General features: G+C 39.7%; 1 protein-coding gene across 4 annotated transcripts in view; it reads right to left on the reverse strand.

The window, feature by feature from the left end:
- The window catches only part of LOC109036966 (putative mitochondrial transporter UCP3), a 54,584-nt gene extending 32,774 nt beyond the window's left edge, over positions 1-21,810 (reverse strand). Inside the window, exon 1 of one of the 4 annotated variants that reach the window (XM_072301801.1) lies at positions 21,498-21,810. The gene's annotated coding sequence lies outside the window, so the exon portion shown is untranslated. Of the gene's footprint in view, positions 1-186; positions 636-10,471; positions 10,496-21,497 lie in introns of those variants that run through there. The other 3 variants (XM_072301802.1, XM_072301800.1, XM_019051410.2) reach the window with 3 other exon arrangements.
- Positions 21,811-22,612: the final 802 nt, after the last annotated feature.

The raw sequence follows: 22,612 nt of genomic DNA on the forward strand, positions 1-22,612 counted from the left end.
GGGCTCGGAATCGGAGATTGGGCAGTGATATTTTTCTCACGAACGTATAACGGTTGAAAGTTGCGCGACAAATTCAAGAGAGGACAATTATTTTCAAAACGTTAAAAACTGGCACTTGATAAAACTATCGAAAATTATTGTGAAAAATAAAAACAGGGCGACAGCAAACGGAAAAAAAATATTTACCTGATAATCAGTTTGACTCTTGCGAGTCTCGTCGAGGTGCAAGTTAAAATTTCAATCAATAAAAAAAACCGGTTAAAATAAACTATAGAATTTATAACACGCGCAAATATAACCCGTACGATAAAATATATAAAATACGTTAACAGTGAATAAAACTATGAGTAAAATCCGAACTTATCACAGGTCAAAAAAAAAAAAGGATAAAAAAATCAGGCTAAAATCGAGTATCAGCTGTCCGCAGCTTGTTTCATTGAACTGACCGTGGGTCACCGTCGCATCCGCGGGAAATCGGGGGGTCACGTGACAAGGACGACGCGGGAAAAATTCGGGAAAGTTCGTCACATTCCAGACCCGAACTCGAAAATCACGAAAACACGGTTATCTCGGACGAATTTCGGGCTGATGCACTCGTGTGACATCTGACAACTGAACAGAGCGACTCGACTGATGAGCGCGCTTCGGGCGCGATAGCTTTTGTAGCAGTTTCGGTGTTTACCGCGCGTCAACACGGTGCGAAGATTATCGGAGCAACGTTGTCGGATTTCTTCATTGCTGGTCGATGATAACGGGGATTTGCGAGAGGTGTCGGTTAATTTGGCTGCCGGGAGCGCTGCCACCTACTCGGGGCGTTGGTGGTGGCGGTGGCCGAGTTGAAATTTTCCCCGCGCACGGCGAGGGGTTGGTGGGAATTTTCCCCGGGGAATGAAATTTGCGCGGTCCGACTCTATGCAGTTATGAGCTCTTGGCATGCCACGCACTGGAAAAAAAAAAAAACACATTGGCTCTGGAGTCTAGACTCTTAAAAACATCGACAAGAAAAAATACCCTTGATTCAATCGGATTTTTGCTTAAATCAAGAACCAAGCCTCTTAATTTGAGCGGATTTCCTCTTGATTTAAGCTCAAATCTGATTGAAACAAGAGTATTTTTTCTTGTCGATGTTTTCAAGAGTCCGGACTCTAGATCCAATGTGTTTTTTTCCCAGTGCGGTGTGACACTGCCGTGCTAAAGAAAAACGCCGTATGAACATTCGAGAGTTGCCAAATTTCCGCGGATAAAATGTTCATTTTAGAGGAAACTTGAGAATATTTTTTATTGTAATTTTCAAACACTTTAGATCAAATTATAAAACAAATCATCTGAGAAATTTGCAGATGAATATTCAAAAAAATTCCTGAAAATCAGTGATTTACCAGAGGAAATTTGGCAACGCCTGAAGGCTCATACGGCGTTTTTCCTTAGCGCGGCAGAACAGACGTTGATATGTCTATTCCCCGTTTCTAGACTAAATGAGGGGCTCGGAAGACAAGGCGCATAAGTACAGTTTTTGAAAAAAAATTAGATATTAATGATTTCAAGTAAAACTAGTCGTAATGCATTATTTGTGAAAAATTCGCTCCCAAGTTTCAATTTTTAAGCATCAAAAAGTCAGTTTGAACTTTCTTTCCACAATTAGGATTTATGTAATGTCGAGGCTTCAAACATCTATTTCTTGAAATAGCAAAAACTGCAGGTATGCGCCTTGTCCTCCAAGCTCCTCAAATAACGTATCCACATTTTCCAACATTCCATCCGATTTCCGCCCGTAAATTTTATTTTTACCGGGAAGATTTTGGATGTTTTTGAATGAAAATTTCGTCGATTTTCTTCTGGTTACACGTAGAGAGTAGCAACAAGTTCGCAGTCATAACCGTGTGAAAATTGAATTGTTTTAGTCAATTTTGCAACAATGGAAAAAAGTTTCAACCCTTCGCCTGGGTAACGAATTATTGTAATAATGTATGAGAGGGAAACGTCTGACATATGAGTTCTACAGGTTCGCAATGGTTAATCGATGTCTTTTACGAGGAGGGTAATGGGCCAGCCAGAGACAAAATATTTTGGAATATGGCAATTTCAGTAGTATAATCGGGTGAAATGAAAGGTACTGTCGGGAATGTAACATCCTCTCGTGGGAAATAACATTACGCTTCACCGATGGTTGATGAATAATGTCATAAGCTCAATTTATTGCGCAGTTTTTTCGATAAGTATGTGGAATGCTTTACGTAGCTTAACTTCCATCACACGAGGTAGGGGGTTGTTACAAAAGAGAACGGTGAATGTATTCCTCAAAGACTTTCGACGCGCATTATCACACATCCAAACTGTGCTTTTCTCTGTGGCGTGGAGGATTTGCAGTGCCGTGCTGATACGAAAATAACGTATGAGTTTTCAAATTTTGCAATATTTTCCCCGAAAAAATGTCTATCTTCACCAGTGATGCCAGGCGCACGGATTTATCCCTGCCGCGCGGACATTCCCTATACCGACACGGACCGCGTACGGACAAAAACCTTATGGGAAAAACGCTTCCCTATCTTAAAATATCCGTACGCGTGACGTCACAGAATGACGCTCAGCCAATAGTAGCACGAACAGCGGTAGAGCGTACGGATCTCGTACACGGAGCACCCGGGAACACTGATCTTCACAGAAATTATGAATATTTATCAATTAAAGTGTTCGATACATTGGGATATACTGAAAGGAGAGTCCACTGAAAATTAGCCATTAGGCAGCCCCTGCAGCCCTAACCACCGAGCTATTCGGGGTGCGAATATTAGCCAAAAATACCCCTCCTTATCCAATGGGTTCCTTGCGTGGGTAGACTTACTTTGCGTAAACGTCCGATTCATCAATGTGTTGAAAATAGAGCATGCAACTATTTTAACTCGCGAGCTGGTAATCTTGCCTACTTCCCCAATTGAAGGCGCATCGCTCCTAGAGACTCAACTCACTCACCCACGAAGGAATTAGCGAGTTGTGCCTTCGTCGTTTTCCAGAGAGGGTTTTCTTATTCGACTCACTGGAAAAAAAAAAAAACACATTGGATCTAGAGTCCAGACTCTTGAAAACATTGACAAGAAAAAGTACTCTTGATTCAAGCAGATTTAAGCTTAAATCAAAAGGGGATCCGCTCAAATTAAGAGGCTTGGTTCTTGATTTAAGCTTAAATCTGATTGAATCAAGAGTACTTTTTCTTGTCGATGTTTTTAAGAGTCTGGACTCTAGATCCAATGTGTTTTTCTTTCCAGTGCTGATCGGGCGATGCGGCAACATTGGTTTGATCCAGACACGAGCCATACCCCTCACTTCAGCATTCCCTTGTTCTAGTCTCTGTAGACTCCAGTCCATGGTCCAGACTTTGGGCCTTTCCTTGCACCATGCTCAGAGAAATGCCCGTGGGTTTCTGCCGCGGCGGTTGGGGCCGGTCCAAAGGTTTGTCCCGTGGGAAACGGAAGGAGCGGGAGTCGCGATGCAGGTGAAAGTAGGTGATAGAAATGACGCGACGAGTGCCCGTGTGAGTCGCGGCGCACAGTGGATCGAGTCAATAGGAGAGGTCGGACAAAATTTGGAAACTTTAAACGCTTACAACTCCATTTATACAAGACTTTGAAGGTCTAAAAGTGGTTTCATTGGTTTTCTCGTGTAATTTTCTTCAAGAAGCACCCCTAACAGTTTAGAATGCGGCGATGTGAACAAAAAAATTTGCAGTTTTAGTCAAAAATGTTATGTCCGGCCTCTCCAATTGACTCGATCCACTGTGCGGCGCGGGGCAGAGGACTTTGTTGACCTTCCATCTAACAGTCACTACCGCCATGCTAAGGAAAAACTCCACATGCGCATAGCAATTCGGAGGGTATGAATGCGGTCGACATGATGAATCGATCGAAAAATTAAAATGTGAATCGATCGACACCGAATCTATCGACAAATTATTCAAAAACCGGGGTCGATCCGATCGACATGAATCGATCGAAAAACAAGAACGTGAATCGATCGGCGTGAATCAATCGACACCGATTCGATGGACGTTAATTCAATGAAACCCGTGTCGATTCGATGGAAAAATGGAAACGTAAATCGATCGACATGCATCGATTGACACCGACTCGATCAGCAAATTAATGAAAAAAGCGGTGTCGATTCGATCGACATGATCCGATCGAAAAACAAGAACGTGAATCGATCGACACCGATTCGGTTGACAGTTAATTTAACAAAAGCCTCGTCTATTCGATCGACATGAATCGATTGAAAAATGAAAATGTGAATCGATCTACATATACTGATTCGATAGATTTCAGGGCCTGTCGATTGAGTCACGGATTTGTAGATCGATTCACGGCTATTCGCCTTTCTTCCAATAAAATTGTACCGCTCAATTTTTGTCACTGAAGGCCCCCCCCCCCCCCGTCCCCCTTCCTCGAGGTTTCTCTGACTCCTCTACTCCGGGAGGTGCTCCATCTTCCTTTTCATACCCTCTCTTATCCCATGTCAGGAATGTAATATTTTTAACCTTACGAAGCGCAAATCCTCTTTTATTGTGGGTTCATGTGCTCGAAACCATGAATTAGTTCGGATTAAATCCTCGTTATTCCTAAACCATAGGAAGCGACGAGAACCAAAAGTCTATATCTTCATTTCGCTGTCTAAAAATTTGGAAATTTGGAAATCATTTCAATTCAATACTAGGAGGCTAACCCCCCCCCCCCCCTCCCACCGTTTTGCACCTCATGACTTCAGGCGTAGTGTATACGCGTAATTCTTATTCTTTAAGCTGATTGAGAGTCTCGTGATGCTTATAGAGTATTATATGATATAAAGCGAATTTTTCAAGAATTTTCTACGTGTTAGTGAGACGATTTTGACATTATTCTACGCAAAAAGTCATATTGCTTCTTTTAAAAAATTAGAATATCTACCAAATTTTTAAATATCGCAAGGGAGACTGCAACTTCTGAAACCTCGTCGTCTCACTTTGCCACTGCGCTTCCTAATACCAATTCTACCGTCGTTCCTGTCAACTTTTTGCGCAATCTACCTTTTTTCTATGAGGTATTTTCTAGCGAAGTAAAGTAGGTTTTGAAATCTAAATTATATGTAGTGCGGTTTCGAGAGCTAAATGCGAGCTTATCGTTCATGTGAGGTAAAACGGGAATATGATATGCTCCGTTACCACGTGAAAGTTCACGGGTGGAGCGATGTCTGCTTACTCAACTCGTGACATTTCTGGAGGGTTAGACCCACTCGATGGGATGATTATGCATACTGTAACTTTAGATTATTAGAGATCCAATGTATAACTGTACAAGTCAACATTTTAAGCGATTTTCGCAAATCACGTCACACACTTAAATCGCGACGAGTGTTAAAAGAAAGTTCCTTTGTTGATCCTCACGTTTTCTCTTGAAATCTCTTATCGCAAATACGATCATCACTTCGCTACTTGAAAATCATGCGTAAAACGTAGGACGGAACATAAGTGTAGCATTAAAGAATTCAGGGCTTGATGTTAGTAGAGGAACGGGAGTGGCATTTTGGCAAGACGTTTGATCGAGAAGTACGAGTGAAAAGCGACGCCATGAGGAAAATAATTGCAAGTGGTTTTGACTTTCATTTTTATTTATAGGTAAACTGGGTGGATTTCTTTTTCATGAAAAATCCTCCATAGCAATATTTTGAAATGATAATCAGTTAGTGTAAAGCAAGTCAGTCTCTTAACCCCGTTCGTTATCTCTTTCCTTTTCTTAGCCACCTCCATTTAACTTTCTCGATCTGCAAACCAGATTTTCTTGTCTGTCAACAGTTCAATTTTAGCGGAACAACTTAAAATTTTAATGTCAACGATTCGTTCAAAGTATAGACAGTATATTTAACCGTGGAACCTTTCCTTTCAAGGAAAAAATAGCGCTTCCAGGACTTTATGTCCACCTACCTTTCGTCCATTAAATAAATGTCCACCGCTATTTATGTCCACTAAACGTTAAGTCCAGTCTATATCAAGTCCACATGATTTAATGTCCAACCATGAATATGTCCAAAATTGTCCAAATTGTGGACATGTTACGTCCACATTTTTTTCTCCTCATTTAAATGACAGGAACCACCTCAAAAATAAATGCATACTACTACTACCTTCATTCTTAAAAACATTTCATTCGTGAATCAAGTCATGAAAGAGAACATACTCTAAGAGCAGATAAAAACATATGTTCATGTGTACACTGTACGGATATGATAAGATGAAAACCGAAGCGGGAGCCTAGGAAGCGCTCCAATGCCAAATTAAACATTTTTCAGTAACAGATGCTGTCAAAATTGAAAGTCCTCTTTAACTAGTTATTTCGTGCACCTTCAATCTTGTAGGATACTGTGCAACGCCTCTGACGCGAAATAGTTGCTTAAAGCGTTGCGGCGCGGCAAGCAACCAGCGTGACACGCGCATAGGAGCCTACAAACCTAACGGGATACTTCACGCGTTGCGCAATGCGTGAAGTATCCCGTTAGGTTTGTAGGCGCCAGTGCGCGTTCTGCGCTGCTAACACGCCGCACGCCACACGCCGCACGCCACACGCCGCGCCGCTCCGCTCTGTGTTAGGCTCTGATATTTAAACTCGCGGAGTCAGCGTTTTTCAACTCATGATTTTGAAATGTTTGCACTCTCTGCATTGATTATTCCCGCTCTTTATGAGTCAACCCTGGACATTGGCGGATCCAGCAAATTGGCAACATAGTCTTTCCTTCATTTAAACCTATGGAAATGTATCGCTTCTTGGAGAAGCAGGTGCTCCGACAAGAATCGATTATTTAGCATAGGTTTAAATGCAGAAGATTCGGTGTTGCCAAATTGCTGGATCCGCCTCTGACCCTGGAATGTACGTCACCCTGATCCACACTGATAACGCACCTTTATCATTTGATTGTTTACCGGTCCCTGAAATCCTCATACTTTTAGATCGGGGGCATTCGGAACTGGCGGGCAACTGGTTCGGGATATATTCAAGTGCTTCGCAAGAAGAGGTTTGAGGGACACCCGAAAGCTTAAGAGAGATCGAAATTATAACCCCTCGATTAATTGAAAAAATTTGAAGTATCTCATGTGCCATTTAAACTTAGTTTACCGAACTAGTCCCTTAGTTCACCAAAATTGAAATGGAAACAAGTTTACTCGTTCTCTGGCCACCGGGCCGATTATTGAAATTTATCGACAAATCAATAGACAAAGAAGACAAAAAGGATATGGATGGATCCTCTTGGTAGAAGCGGGTGTTCGGAATGGACGAGGGGGGTAGGTAATAGATTAATTAACAGGAACCGACAAGAGACCCTGTAGTTACTCCATCATTTTCACCCTTAGTCTATAAGCTTCACCAGTTTCAATCGATGGGATCGCTCCATACCCCCATGTATTCTTTTTCTCTCGCTTTGCCTACCAATTTCAATTATCAGCCCACCGGAGGAGAAAAGTTTTCCGCCTTCCTGCGGGACACAGACATTCTCCCGGTGTGGAAATTGGGTTAGGACAACACAGCTGATTGGCGGTGGCGTGGGGGTTCATACGACCACGCGTATTTGAACTTGAAACCAGGCGAGGGAAGCAGCCGACGCTATTGAGCAAGTTGCATAACTCGGTTTACATTCGTCACTTTTCGATAGCCGGTTGAGTAATAGATTGGTGCAGTCCGTAATTGAGGCTCTATCGATCCAATTGTGTTTGTAAATAAAGATATCGGCCAGACAGCGGAGGTTCATCAACACCTCGTCCGCCTCGTCTCGTCTCTTATGACATTATTTCTTTCTCCGACTTAACGGTCACCGACTTTTTCGGTCGGGTTCAGACGCGGAAGAATGCTAGAACTATGGGGCCAGGGAAAATACATTTTAGACACCATCCACGAGCTAACAATCTATATCTATAGGTAATGAATCGGGTTGGGTTCCGCTTAATAATGATTGATGAGCAACTTATCCGCAAGGAAAATTCGCCTATCGATAACCGATGAATGTCGAGGTGAGCGATATTTCCCTTCGTTCACTAAGGTCTCGTTTTCGCGCCGAAGGAGACCCCCGGAAAATTTTAAAAAAGAAAAATCGGATTCGTGGGTAATGAGAACCAATAGACACAATTGCCACGAGGAAAAAAAAGATGACAAAAAGAAAAGAAAAGAAGAAAATGAAAGGAGGATGACAAAAGTAAAAAAAAAAAAGAAAAAGTATAAAAAATAAAGAAGTAAAAAAAAATTAAAAGACGAAAAAAGTTAAAAAAAGGAAAAGGTAAAAATTAAAAAAGTAAAAAAAGAAAAAAGTAAAAAAGAAAAAGTAAAAAAAAAGAAAAAAGTAAAAGAAGATAAAAGTAAAAAAAAGAAACAAGAAGGAGAAGGAGGAGGAAAAGAGGAAGATCAAAATGTAGAGAGTAACTGGTGCAGGTCAAGTTTTTCGCACGGGCAATCCATATTTTACACGCCTCCTAAGTGTGATTCAATGTCTTTTTCTGTGATAACTCTCGGTTTAATCCTGTACAGTTCGTTAACCTCAAGTACGAAATTAAAGCCGCTTTTGGAAAATTCTGTGCCCCAAAACTTCCTTTGGTCTTCTTTCGTTTTTACATGCGTTGAAGTGTCTATTCGGCAATTTCAAGAAGAGTTCAAGGCAAGGAATTTCCGATTGATATCTTAAAATTTCAACTTTAGACCTTTAATTTTCGCGTTGCCTCGAAGGCTAAGCAGGCCGCTTTGTTGTTTTTTAAATTATAATGTCTTATGTGAAAATTCGATGTTATCTTTACCTCGGATTTAAAATTGTTTTATATTTTTTGTCCATAACTACTTATCAACGCTGGTACCTTGATAATACCTACTTATTCTTAGATATTATCCCCGCTTGCTTGAATTCATTTATTTTTAAAAAAAAAATCTATCTGATGATGTACATATTAAGTCTCCACGGAATTATTTTAACCGAGTAGGAAAAATTAAAAATTTTGAAAGAAAAACTTTTGATAATCAGTTTTCTATGAGAAATATAAAAGAATGACAAAAATATTGAATTCCAACGACGCAAATTTATTATTCTAGGAACAATGACAATTCTAATTTTAGAATAGCTTCTAAGGAATGGTGTCAGCTAAATTCTTTGTGGGAAAACAATGACGTCGCAGCACAATATCCTGGAATTCAGTTACGTGTTTAAGCGATCAATAGGTTGTAATAGCAGACAAAGTCTTAGATAGATTTTCATCTCGCGGTTACGCGAAGTTTCCCCGTTGGAAGTTACCGGCAGAATTTTACATACATTTTCACGATGAAAAGTATTATACAGGCATCGCAATCCCTTACAGGTGTAGTGCAGTCACAACTTCGCAGTGTTTTGAAAGAGTCGATTCTTGGAATTTTTGAGTGGTTTTTGAGCCAAATGCTGAGGTAGTTTGATGAAGTTGTCTGATATCACCTCTTATTCCATTTTGTAGTTACCGAATATTAAGGAAAATCATCTTCTGAAACTGCATGAGAATATAACCAAGATTGTACAGAATATCAGTGGATAAAGTCGAAAAATGCGCGTCTTCGAATGCAGCGTTGAAAATCTCTGCTCATTTTTTATTTTTTCAGAAAAAGAAACGAATCAAACCTTTTTTATAAATTCACTGCGAATTTTATCCACACATTCAAGAATTAACACAAATATTACAGACAGGTATTTCAGTTAGGTACCTTTATTTTTTTGAAAAAAGTTAACGTGGTCGGAGATTTTGAAACACTACAATGAAGAGACACATTTTTTTTTACTCCAGCCATCTATGCTTGAAACAGCTTGTAAAAGTCGAGGAGTGAAATTCGCTGTCGGAGTCTATGTAGCGCCTAAAAACCCCGAGTGATATGAATGCAGAGTGAAATTAGCACGATAAAAGCGTGTGACACTCCGCAAAAAGAGTAGATTCCACTTCATGATTGTGTAAGTCACTTCGTAAGGACTACAGCGAGCCAATTATTGAAATCGATCGACAAAGATATAAACAAAGAAGACACAGGGAGTATGGAGCGATCCTGTTGGTTGAAGTGTGGGTGGTTCCTATGGGCTAAGGGAGAAAAGTATGTCTTAACTGTAGGGTCTCTTGTAGGTTGCCGTTAGGTTGTCTATTACCTATATCTCCTATGTCCATCGCAACCACCTGCTTCCACCAATAAGATCCCTCCATACCCATGTCGTCTTCTTTGTCTATCAATTTCAATAATCGGCATCACCCGGGGTTTTTGGGCGCTACAAAGACTCCGGCACAGAATTCATTCCAAAATGTTTTACAGTGTGCGGGGTAGAACCAATTTTTGAAAAAAAATAAAACACGAGTGGAAAGCAGGCAACGCGAAAATCAGTATGACAAATTCTAATTAAATAATTCCAATTATTATCAAATCACCGGTGGAAAACTCTGCATATAAATCGGGAAAACAAGGAAACTCACCGACGTGGTCGTCCCGCGGACCGGCGCCGGGCACGCGGTGAGAGCCCGCCTCTGCTAAACTGGGAAATTGGCGATTCGCACACCGAGGTGCTGATTGTAGTTTGGCCGACCCCCTTGCCCCCTGGCCCCCTCTCTCATTTCCCCCCTTCCGAATGGGCCCGTATACCGGATGGACGAGGGCCTACTGTGTCCGGGCATGCAGGTGAGCAAGGTCTGGTGCCGGTGCCGTCTCGGCTAGGGGGAAAATTCACCGCTAAAAATGATAAAATTCCGCTGTTGTCGATCGAGCAAAATTGCAGAATTTTTTTAAGAGTACTTAAGTACGTAAAGGGCGCCCAATGAGAGGTTGGAGGGATGGGAGTGAAGCAGAAATGTTAATGTGCTCAATGCCAGAAGGGTTGTGGTTCGACAGAGGGTAGTGGAGGTTAGGTGTCGTTGAGCGCAAGGGCGACTTAAAGCGCCTTAAAGCAACTTAAAAAGGCTTATGTGTATGTAAGTGCTTAAGCACCCTTTTCGATGAAATTTGTTTTATAAAATGTGAAGGTCCACGAGGGAAACAACTTTGGGCCTCAGGCCACGGAAGGAGGATTTTCAGTAGCCAAGTAGCATTTTTCAACGGAAAAATCGTGATATTTTGCAATAAGTTGCGATTTTTTACGAGTTTTTGGCGATTACATCGCTAGGATCGTTAAAATCTGCGCGATTATCCTCGATCTTGTGTAACTGCGTTTTAATGTTGCCAAACTTCTCCTCAATAATCGCTCTTTTTCCACGAGAATTTTAGCCATTTTTCACTGAAAAATTCACTTGATTTTTCTTTCTGATCTCATGCAAAAATCAGAAAAATTTTTGACAAAAATTGCACAAGTACATTCTTGTAAAAAATTGAATTTTTTGTGTAAATTTTGCAGCCTTGGAACAGAGTTACGTTCTTTTGTTCGAGAAACGACGAACTAACTCATTAGGAATTAAAATGAAGAAAGTATTATCTCTGAAAAATAACATCGCTCGTAGAAAAAATATTTTTCTGAATGGATGTAAATTTTCACTTTCACTCTTGCTTTCGGAACTTTCGCCAGCAGTCTCCTTTCTTTTGTATCGCTCCAACGCGTTTCCATTGAATCTTCGCGGAATGTCTTCGTAATCTCCGAAACTTTCTGATGCTAATCCCGCTGAAGTTATTTGGCACTCGGCCCGAAAATTGCTCCGCTACATTTCCACCGTCTAGTCTTTGACCGTCACTTCAGTCACGTGAGGAAATTTGGCAGCTCCGAGGATCTGCGTCTCAACTTCGCGAGCATCGACTCCTGTTTTATCAGCGTGCTAAATACTAGCAAGTGAAACAGGTCTTACGGCCTCAGAATTTTCCACAAATTTTTCCGCTCTCAAAAGCTCCCACTATCACCCACTAGTGATAGCAGTTTGCTGTGTAAAAACTAAACAAAATAAACAAACTCTATGAGCTGAAGTGCAGGTCGCTTAAACAAAAGAGAATGGAGTTAATTAGTTTTTTTCATGAGGGCTCAAATCGCTCATCAAGCATGGTCGATATATAGAGCTATTATACTTGACTCCTACGTATAAAACGTTTTCGCTACCAAAAAATTGTTTTGTGTAGACAATGATACATCCAAGACAACGTCTTCTTCAAAAGTTCTTTTGTTGATAATTTCAGGGCTTTCCTCAGTACCTAAGTTTCATGAAAAAAATTTGGTTGATTTTTTTTTTTTTTTGAGATTAAAAGATAAGGACAAATGATAAAAAGACAAAGGATAAGACAAAGGATAAATTGAGACAAAGGATACAGACAAAAGACAAAGGATAAATTGAGATAATACCGCAATCGAGGTACTTTTCAGGAACAACTTTGACATATCGATCGATTGTGAGACTAAAGGATCACTTTGTGAGATAATGTTTGTAAAAAGGGCCCGCTTCAAAATTTTACCATTTTCCTTTTACAAAATTATTCATGGGAATGTAGGGGCAGAATAAGGAATTTTCCGGGAAAAGAAGGTTCTAAGGCCAAAAATTTCTGCAGGTTTACTTATACCGATAAATTTGTCCATAATTTTAAATTAAGTGATGGATCAATTTGATCCAAAGTGTCCATGATAATAAAAGGAAATGTCCTCTTTATGAGGAAATTTTAGGTATTACCTAAGCAAGATAAGCTCTGTACCCCTAGAAAAACCCTGCATTACTTTTGGTTTTATCTTCAGTGTTCACCAAAATTTTACTCCAGATCGTTTGGAAATTTTCTTTTAAAATTCGTGGTGAATCTCAATACACCACTACACCCATGAAGAAAAATTAATTTATCAGGTGAAGCTTTGCAAGTTGCAATGCAGGCAAGTACTTGGCGTATATCCCTTCGTATGTCCATGAATAAAAACAAACTTATTTTGAAAAAGGTATCCTCTACAATTTCCAAAGACCATCTCGATTATTCTAGATTCAGTGAAGGAATTCTATCTCCTTTCTTTCAGATTCGCTGAATAAACCCTCTCTCTTTCTCTTTTTAATTACCTACGCCACGCGCCGCGTTCGGATACTAGTAAGTAGAGTAACTAGTTACGTAACTGACACCCAAGGGTTACAGACATGGAATATGCAGTTTTGTATCGAACAAGACTGGCGTTTTGAGCAAAAACAGCGCATTTAAGTAAAAATTCATATAGAGTTACGAGGTTCTTTCTTAATGGGAGGAGACATCCACAATCAAGGCTGCGACGAGTATGCATTGAGTGAAAGATCTGCCGCGGATATCTATTCGCATTACTTTCTCAGTAAAAAAGAAACTACCGTTTGATTATGTAACAGTCAAAAATCTTTATTTTGATGAATTAAGAGACAATGAAATCTTCGCTTATTGACTGCTGACGAACCTCTCTAGGCATGAAAGTTCGCTGTTTTACATTTTATGGTTTTTATGACCGAGAATTTTACGGAGGTACAGCAGAATGCATTATAATTTAAATTATTTATAAGACGATAGCATTGAAAATCGGTAAAATATAGAAAATAAAATAAAAACGAGATACGTTTTGAAAAAAAATGATTTAAGTAATTATCTTGTGCTTTGTTTTTTGGTCACATCTTTTTCCAAGGATCATAATTTTTTTAATTTCTCGGAAAACCCATTCGAGAAAAGGTCAAAAATTACTGTCGTATTTTTGCACGGTATTTTACACTTTTTTGTGACCAATACAGCACCTAATAAGGCACTATTTAACATTGTTCATCATTTTTGCGAACAATGATTTAAAATTTCTGTCATGGAACTCGTGTCACTGCTAGTTTTTATACAATTTTTTTTTAAAATTTGGAGTAGTGATGAAAATTTGAAAAATATCTAAATACATCTTAAATGTGAAACAATATTTCAGAAGATCTCACTTTTTCTGATTTTTCAGACGAATTTTTCCAAGGTTGACCTGAACTGTTGATATTCACCAGACGAAACCTGAAAGACACGAGCCTGATTCAAGGGTTTATTTTCCCTATCAAACTACGTTTATAATCTTGATTCATCGTTAGTTTTTCCAGCTCGAATGCACAGGTCGAACTCCATCGGCGAGGAACTGAACGGTGGGTTCAGGTGTCGACCGACTCAAGGTAAATAAGTCTTTGTTCTCATTCTAACAGAGTTGCATTAGTAAATCCTGCTCGATGGTACAAATTCCAATGAGAGGCGTTGCGCTACCTGGAGGTTGTAATTTTTCCAATACTGGATAGATAGAGAAAAAATATATCACGCAAAAAAAGGAAAAAGTGGCAACGTCACTCTGTGTAAATGATGACACAGTCTGAATTCTCATACGTAATGTTGGTTTTCTTGATGTGATTGGTCTATTACTGAGGGTTTATCAATACGAAAAATTTGAGAGATTTCCCCTAATCTCGTGATATTATTCAATCTCCAGCGACGGTATACCGTAACTTCTAAGGAAAATGAAAAATCTTAGATAATTTGGTGTTTTTGAATTTCTTGCACGTATCGGAAGATATTCTTAAGTAAGTCGAAATTTTTTGGGGGGAAAGAAAACACTTTAGAAACAGACGGACTTTTTACTGGCGTCCTTAGCAAGAACCGCTTCTCCGACATAAAGGTTCGATTGAACCTAGGGGTTTTTTGCCAAGTGGTTGCTTTTTGACTAAGTCACACAAACCGCGGCCTAAGTAGCATTCTTCAACAGAAAAATTACGATAATTTGAAATTAAGTTTTGATTTTATTTACGATTTCTTGGCGATAAAATCGCCAGGATAGTCAATATCTGAGCAATTATTTTCGATCTTGTCGCAATTATATCTCTTCAAAATTGCGTTCGATCAACTCACAATTTACCGCAATTTTCTATCCAGTAATATTCCAATAAATCGATTTCGATAATATCGCGATACATTCTCCAATCAAATCGCAACCTACCACGATCACTGCTCCTTCAGCGATTGGGTTCGGGTAAACTGAACTTCAACTCAATAAACTGATCTACGGTTCGGTAAACTGAACGTCGACTCGGTAAACCGAACTCTTGTTTATTAAACTAAACTTAAGTTTAGTTTAATTTAAGTTCAACGAACTGAAAAATTTTGGACCGCGTGGAACATACCTAACTATAACAAAGGGGTGTAACTTTTAATTTCTACTTAGAATGACACCTTAAAAATGCAGAAATTCAAACTTTGCATTTAAGCCCTATTTGCCTCGTGAGAAGTGGGTTAAAATTAACATTTTTAAATTTTTCAAAAAGTATGTTTATTTTTACACCAGAGAGAAACTTTTTAGAGGTAGTGCATTTCGGATTTCGAAAAACTCAAAATTAAGACACACCCTACGCCACTACCAAGAGTTGAACCTGGGACGTATTGACCTACATATTTCACTTTGTCAAGAGGATTTTCTCCAGTGGCGTGGCGTGAATTGCGATAAATCGATTGATCGGCCATTTAAACCCATGGAAAAGGATCGATAAACAGGGTGTTCGCAGCGAACACCTTAATAGTAGATTCTTTACCATAGGTTTAAATGGCATAACAATCTATACATCGCAATTCACGCCACGCCACTGATTTTCTCCAGTGGTAGATCCTGGACTAAAGAGCGCATGCTAAAGCTGTCGATAACAATCAGCTTTTTTCCCCCGAAGACATCGTTTTTTCCACGTTGGTTTCTTGATTTAATATTCAAAATCTGTTTCTACCTAGGCAGTTTATCGAATAAAAGTAAACAAAACCTGCGTTTACGTGTCACTCATATAAGTTCATGACGTCAGACATCACGATTCGTCGACGACCGCGGGACGTCCAATAAAAAATGGTATTTACTACGTCGAACGTCTACTGTATTATGTCACCGAAATTCGGTGTTGACACGGAATCGTGAACTCCATGATTCCCGCTGTCCAACCATCAGCATCATATCGGTCAACCGCTGTCCTTCGACAGCTTAGACTCAAGGTCAGTCTCAGGCGTCTCAGGATGTCAACACCGCTTTCCAAAGTTGTTGCCTGATTCACGGTAAAAGGGAACGACCTCTGCAATTTATTTATTTCGAAGGTAGTTAAACATGTTATACAATGAAGTGTTTGATAAAAGAATTTAATTGTAAAAATAAGACAATTTCAACTGGATTGCATTTTGCAAAAAGGAACCACTAGCATTGCAATGATGCTAAGATTGTGCAACTTCATCCTTTGCAATAAAATTGCGAAAATTGTGAAAAACTATGAAATTTAGACGGTAATTTTTGTCTTAAATTTACAGTTTTTAGCGAGTAAAATAGAAACTATTAAGGGATAATCGGGTTTTTCCTCCAAGACAAAAGAAGTTGCACAATCTTAGCAAGATTGCAATGCTAGTGGTTCCTTTTTGCAAAATGCAATCCAACTAACCTCCTTAAAAAATGCAAATTTAATATTGTTTTAGGAACTTTTGACGATCGTTATTTTTATTTAACTAAAAATGTTATGAATACGAAATATCATTCAGTTAATATACAAATTACAAGTATTAAAAAGCTTTGTCAACCAGAATTAATGAGATTTGAACTGTAGTGTTTAAACCAATCTTTGAAGATTATTATAATAGGAACTCTATGAGTAAAAATAATTTTAAGGAATATAGTATGCGAATATATTGTTTTGCTAGTAATGGTAGCGCGCACAACAGAGGCTCTCGAATAACGGGTCAAAAATCAAAGGTGCCTTTAAATTAGGGATTTCTAGCATTTGCAAGCTAGCTTAGTTTGTTAATGTATTTATTTACTGAACAGTATCGTTAAACATGTCCAGGTTTCAAGAGTTCAAGATATGAAAATATTCAGGAACATGTTTTAATTTTTTATTTAAAATTTTAAAATTTACAAACTAATTTTTTTTTTTTTTTTTTTTAAAAAAAAAAAGTTAAAATGGCCAGATTTGAGTTTCCATTTTCATATGAGGCATGTAAATTTGAAATGGAGAATCAGGAGTTTTAAAAATTTCAAAATGTTGCAATAATGTGAAAAAAAAGAGGAAAAAATTTGTATGAAAAACGTCGGTTTTTTTCATATTTTTGCAAGGATTTAACTTAAAGACTCGGGCACTCGGGGAAGAAGAAGAAGAAGAAGAGGAAAAGTGCGGAATTTTCGGCACAATGTGGCACGAATTTCTAAGTTCAAACTCGCGTGAGTTTATCTCGCACCTCTGTCACGGATCGAGACGGAATTCTCCCCTGGGACAACAAATATTACGGTGCTGGTCGCGGACCGTAAATATTGTAATCGTCAAGATTAGGGCATGTTACAGCACGGAGGCGTGGTTATCGCACCGTTCGGGAAAGTCCGTAGCAAGTTTGATGTGAACGTGCACGGAATTTTCGGCTAAATTTGGCAGCCTTGCCCCGCGCAACTCGTCCCCATACTCTTTTTAGACGTAAGCGTTAAGGTAACGGCTGAACACTCGTCCAGTGAGTGATTCCCAAACTCAAAGGTCGAACCAAGGGCCAGCGGAGGATTTACGCGTGTAAATTTTACAATTTACACGCGTACACAGGTAGAGTCCGTTTTGGCCGGTTTCAACCAGAATCAGGTGAACTTTATCCGGCATTGCCTAGTTTCCTCTCATTTTTAATTATTTTTTTTTTACTAGAAAACTAAGCAACATTCTAGTTTGAAAGTGTGTAATTATTTTCCTTGTAATCTAAGGAAAATGTACCTAGAGGAAGTTCAAAGTTCAAATTCCAGATTTATGCATGTTTTATTAACTGGCTCGAGATCTATTCAAGCGCTCCACAAGGGGAACTCAAAAGGGACTGGAAAAGGACTCACGATAAATTGAAAAAATCTAAAGTATCTTATGTGGCATTTTAACTATATTCATGACTTAAATTCGTTCCTTTAGTTTACAATGAAATGAAAAATTGAAGAAAACGAGGAGGGGGAAAAAATGCATAAGCTCACTCGTTGTCTTTGGCCATCAATGATTCGTTTTATGTTCTCACATTTTAATTGCCACGTTTGATCACCTTTAAAATGAAAATAACTTTGAGGTTTCTAAGATCAACTTACTATGTTTATTACTAATGATTGAATCAACATTAGAATGAATCTATACCAGAAAAGGAAGAAAAACGGAGCAAAAGCCATCTCTCAATTTTTCTAAGTCGTAATTTACACAGGCGGACACTTTTCATTTTGCGATGTTTTAAAGTTAAGCGATTAAATATTACACATACGTTTAAAATAGAACTTCAAAAAAGACTCTCGACGCCAGAAAAAAAGTAATAAGTTAAGCAGGACATCAAGGACGACATCATCCGATGAGTTCAAAATGTCGTTTATCAATTCAATCAAAGCTCGCACAGAGCGGTATAATTGCGTGTTTTTCGGGTAGGTAACTATTCGCGCTCCCCGGTATGTTTGCTGCCTAAGCGGTGAGACTGAAGGCGAACTTTGAGTGGACGTCAGGCGTAGACCTATCAATAGACTGATGGCCTTTTCAAAGTTCGCCGCTTAGGCAACAAATATATCAGAGAGTGCGAATAGTTATCTAAGCGGCAAAATTGAAGGGGAACTTAAAGTGTACATCAGATGTAAGCCTATTGACAGACTGATCTTCTCCACTGGAAGTTCTCCTTCAATTTTACCGCATAGGCAACAAACATTCCGGAGAGTGCGAATAGTTATCTAAGTGGCGAATTTGAAGGAGAGCTTTAAGTGGACGTCAGGTGTTCAGCCTGACTATGGAATGTACTCTACAAGTGTCTCTTACAGTTATTTAAAATTTTTGTGTTTTTGACTTTCGAAAATTGCCGATACTGATTGCCTCTACTTTTGTGCAGAAAAACAGGAAAAAAGTGACTTTTTAACCGTTAGTTGTAGAGGAGAATACAGTCTAATAGTAGGTACCGAATAAATCTCGTGCCAGATCGTACCACTCTGCTGGGCTATGTAAATAAAGCCGTATGAACCTTCAGACACTGCCAAATTTTCTTTAACAAATCACGAATTTCCGGCAGAGCCGGATTAAGAGGGTGGCCCCATGGCGGCAAATCTATAGGGGGCGGCAAATTTTACAATTTTTCTAAATGTAGGTATAAAAAAAATTGGATTTAGAAAAAAAAAATACAAACGAGAAAAGGCGACCAAATCTCTCATTTCCTGAGAGTATAGTAATTTCTAATTTTGTCGTCTTTCAGTGATACAAAAGACAGCACCTTTAATTAGTTGAGTTAAGAAAGAAACCAAACTAGCAATTTGGCCTGGCGCGACCTAGAGAGAAATGATGACGAGGACTTGAGATGAAAAGGAGAAGCCCTCTGTGCGGCGATCGGCATGTAACACATATTAGCGCCTACAAGACAGCACGAATACTTCACGCATTGCATCAAACACAGTGCGGTCATTGCAGTCAGCGTGAAAAGGATAGCGCCTACAAGAATGCATGAATGCATGCGTGAATGCATATGCTTCACGGATTGCGGCAAACACAGTGCGATCAGCGTGAAACGCATAGCGCCTACAAGACTGCGTGAACACTTCACGCATTGCGCCAAACACGGTGCGGTCTGAGCGGCGCGGCGGCGGAATTTAAAATCATTAATCCACATTTATGTTTGTTCTTTCATAATTTTTTCGTTCATTTCTTATGAGTGGAAGGCCTTGTCCACACAGAGATAGGTTTACGAAACTTAACTTTCGCGCTAAGTTCCGGGGATTTTTGCTAGTACCTAGTGTTGACAGGGCTTTCCCAAAAAATGTGTTCGGCATGAGTAAACGCGTCTAATGCACCCGTCCCCCGCTGGCACGTTCATTTGGTAATTTTTACTGATGTTTCGAAGCGAATGAGAAGGGAGCGGAAAAATATACAGGCGGCCTTTGGGCGGCAAGTAGGTAAATCCGGCCCTGATTTCCGGTGAAATTTGTCAATATGTCTTCTTCAATTTTTCAAATAATCATGCTCGTAGTTAGGTTCAAAGTGTCTAAAAATTTCAAGGAAATATATTCATGACTTTTCTCAGAAATGAACATTTTATCGGAAGGAATTTCGCAACTCTCGAATGCTCTTAAGGCGATTTTCCCTAGCACGGCAATTTGTACGCAATGAATCCGTTTCGCTCTTGTTTTGATTGACTTATTAATTCGCGACATCAGCCGTGCATCAGTCGTTCCGGGAATGGGATTGTGCATTTGCACATAGTTCCTTGTCAAGAGGGTTGCCTAATATCATGCATTGAGTTCAATGTTTCCTCCGAAATCCTCTGTATCGTATGACATCTGATAAAATAGAGCGGCATTACACCGTAAGTACAAAACACCGCCGCCGCCGCGCGGCGAGGACTTCAAATGATAATGACTCATGCAAAGCAGCATTTTTGATCATCCAACAATGTTAAGTCCGATCACGCGATTGGAACTAGGATGGAAACAAGATAATTCGGTTTGTGTTTTGATTGATACGGTCTAAATGGACAATTTTTATGGCGGGGGCGCAGGAGGGTAGAGCACCCATCTGTGGCCTCACAAATAAAAGTTTTTGTTCCTTCCATTTTTTTCCCAACATTTTCTCAAGAGGTCGCAAGGAACTGATGGGGGAGGGACAGTTCTGCAAACTGGAAAAAAAAAAACACATTGAATTTAGAGTCCAGACTCTTAAAAACATCGATAAGAAAAAGTACTCTTGATTCAATCAGAATCTAGCTTAAACAAAGAACCATCAAGCCTCTAAAGTTAAGCGGATTTCGTTTTGATTCAAGCAAAAATCCGATTGAATCAAGAGTATTATTTCTTGTCAATGTTTTCAAGAGTCTGGACTCTAGATCCAATGTGTTTTTTTTTTCAGTGTAGGCCTCGGTCCCCCGTGGAATCGCATGTCGATGGTGAAACTGCAGAAATGTGTATCTTAGTTTACGGAGTTGCAGACTGTCATACTTTATTTTCTAAGTGGAAAAATACCAAACGTCAGTTGCTAAAAACTTCGGTGGTTTTCATTCTCTGCGTGATGAAGATTCCGTGAAAATTTCAATCCATAAGGTTGGTTGGGTCTCCTTTTAAAGAATAAAGTAGGGACAGAGATTTTGCATCATTGCAACGGAGATACGAACTTTTGCAGTTTCGCCGTCCCTTTGCTATTTGATAAGCTGTAAGCTACACTTGGTAAGCTCTAAGTTACATTTGATAAGCCTATGCTATCAAGAGCGATAGTTTTCGTTCTAGGGTGGCTGCTTGTGACTCGTCGGTTAATACAGAACCAACCTTCAGAAACAAAGCATTTTATTTACTTATTAACATTCGAAAGTTGTGCGATAGTCATTTTTCCAAGAAATTGAGGTGCCCTTTTTCCTCCCTGAAAAAAGACTATAAAAACTAGAGGTTGAAAGTTTCATGCCAGTTAGTTTGCAGTTCTGGTACATGCAGTTCTCCCTTTGAATAAAAAATCGGAAAAGACAAAGGCAACCACTGTAAAATTGTCGAAATCAATCGTTAGTTATCGCTACTAGGATCTGCAAGGAGTGTCTCCACCCTTAACGTGCGGAGGAATTTACCTTGTTTTCTGCGTGAGGCACTAGTCCTTTGAACAAATTTTTCGCTAAAAAAATAACGTTCGGGTATCTTCTGATCAAACAAAGGGAAATTTCTCGGGGACTTCTCGACAACTTTGAAAAACTACCGGACGACGGAAATTCGGGCGAACTACCGGGGGTTTAGCGACTATCAAAATTTGGGGAAACTTCAACACGACGAGGGTAGAGATGAGGGGTAGGATACTATCAGCGCCATCGCTGACACTTATCTACAGGCCGCGCGAAAACGCACTGAGCGCGAATTGCGAACTGCAAGCCGCGGTCGGGGTCTGGCGCTAGGAAGTAAACATTGCGTTGGACGCGGAAAAAGCCGCGTTCAGCTGCTTAGCGCCACCCCGGGCCCCGCTTCCACGGGACGGCCTTGGAGTCATGTGTTGATCTTGGGATAGTAGAGCCGAATCGGCATCTCGTCCCGTCGCAGCACACTGACGTCGAGACGGTGCATTCTGTCATGCTAAGGAAGAACGCCGTATGAACATTCGACAAGTGCCAAATTTCCCTTGTTAAAATATGTATTTTTGACGACATTCTTGCACATTTTCCTTTGAAATTTTCAGATATTTTATACTAAATTTCATACAAAATTGTCTGAAAATTTTGAGGGGAAATATTCACGATTTTCCCAGTAAATTCGGTTTTTATCGAAGGAAACTTGGCAACGTCTGAAGACTCATACGGCGTTTTTTCTCAGCACAGCAGCGAGGTAGCATTGTCGTCTATGCCAGGGTGTCAAGCCGCTCAGACATACTGTCGTGCTAAGGAAGAACGCCGTATGAACCCTCAGTCGTGCTAAGGAAGAACGCCGTATGAACCTTCAGTCCTGCTAAGGAAGAACGCCGTATGAACCTTCAGTCGTTGCCACATTACCTTCGATAAAAACCTAATTTACTGGAAAAATTGTGAATGTTTTGCTTCAATTTTTTTAGACAATTTTGTTAGCAATTTTGTCTTAAATGTCGGAAAATTTCAAGGACAAATACGCATAATCTTTCTCAAAAATACATGTTTTATCCGAGGCAATTTGACAACTCTCAAATATCCATACGGCGTTCTTCCTTAGCACGGCAGCATAGTGT

Source organism: Bemisia tabaci, chromosome 6, assembly GCF_918797505.1.
Source record: "Bemisia tabaci chromosome 6, PGI_BMITA_v3".
Lineage (NCBI taxonomy): Eukaryota > Metazoa > Arthropoda > Insecta > Hemiptera > Aleyrodidae > Bemisia > Bemisia tabaci.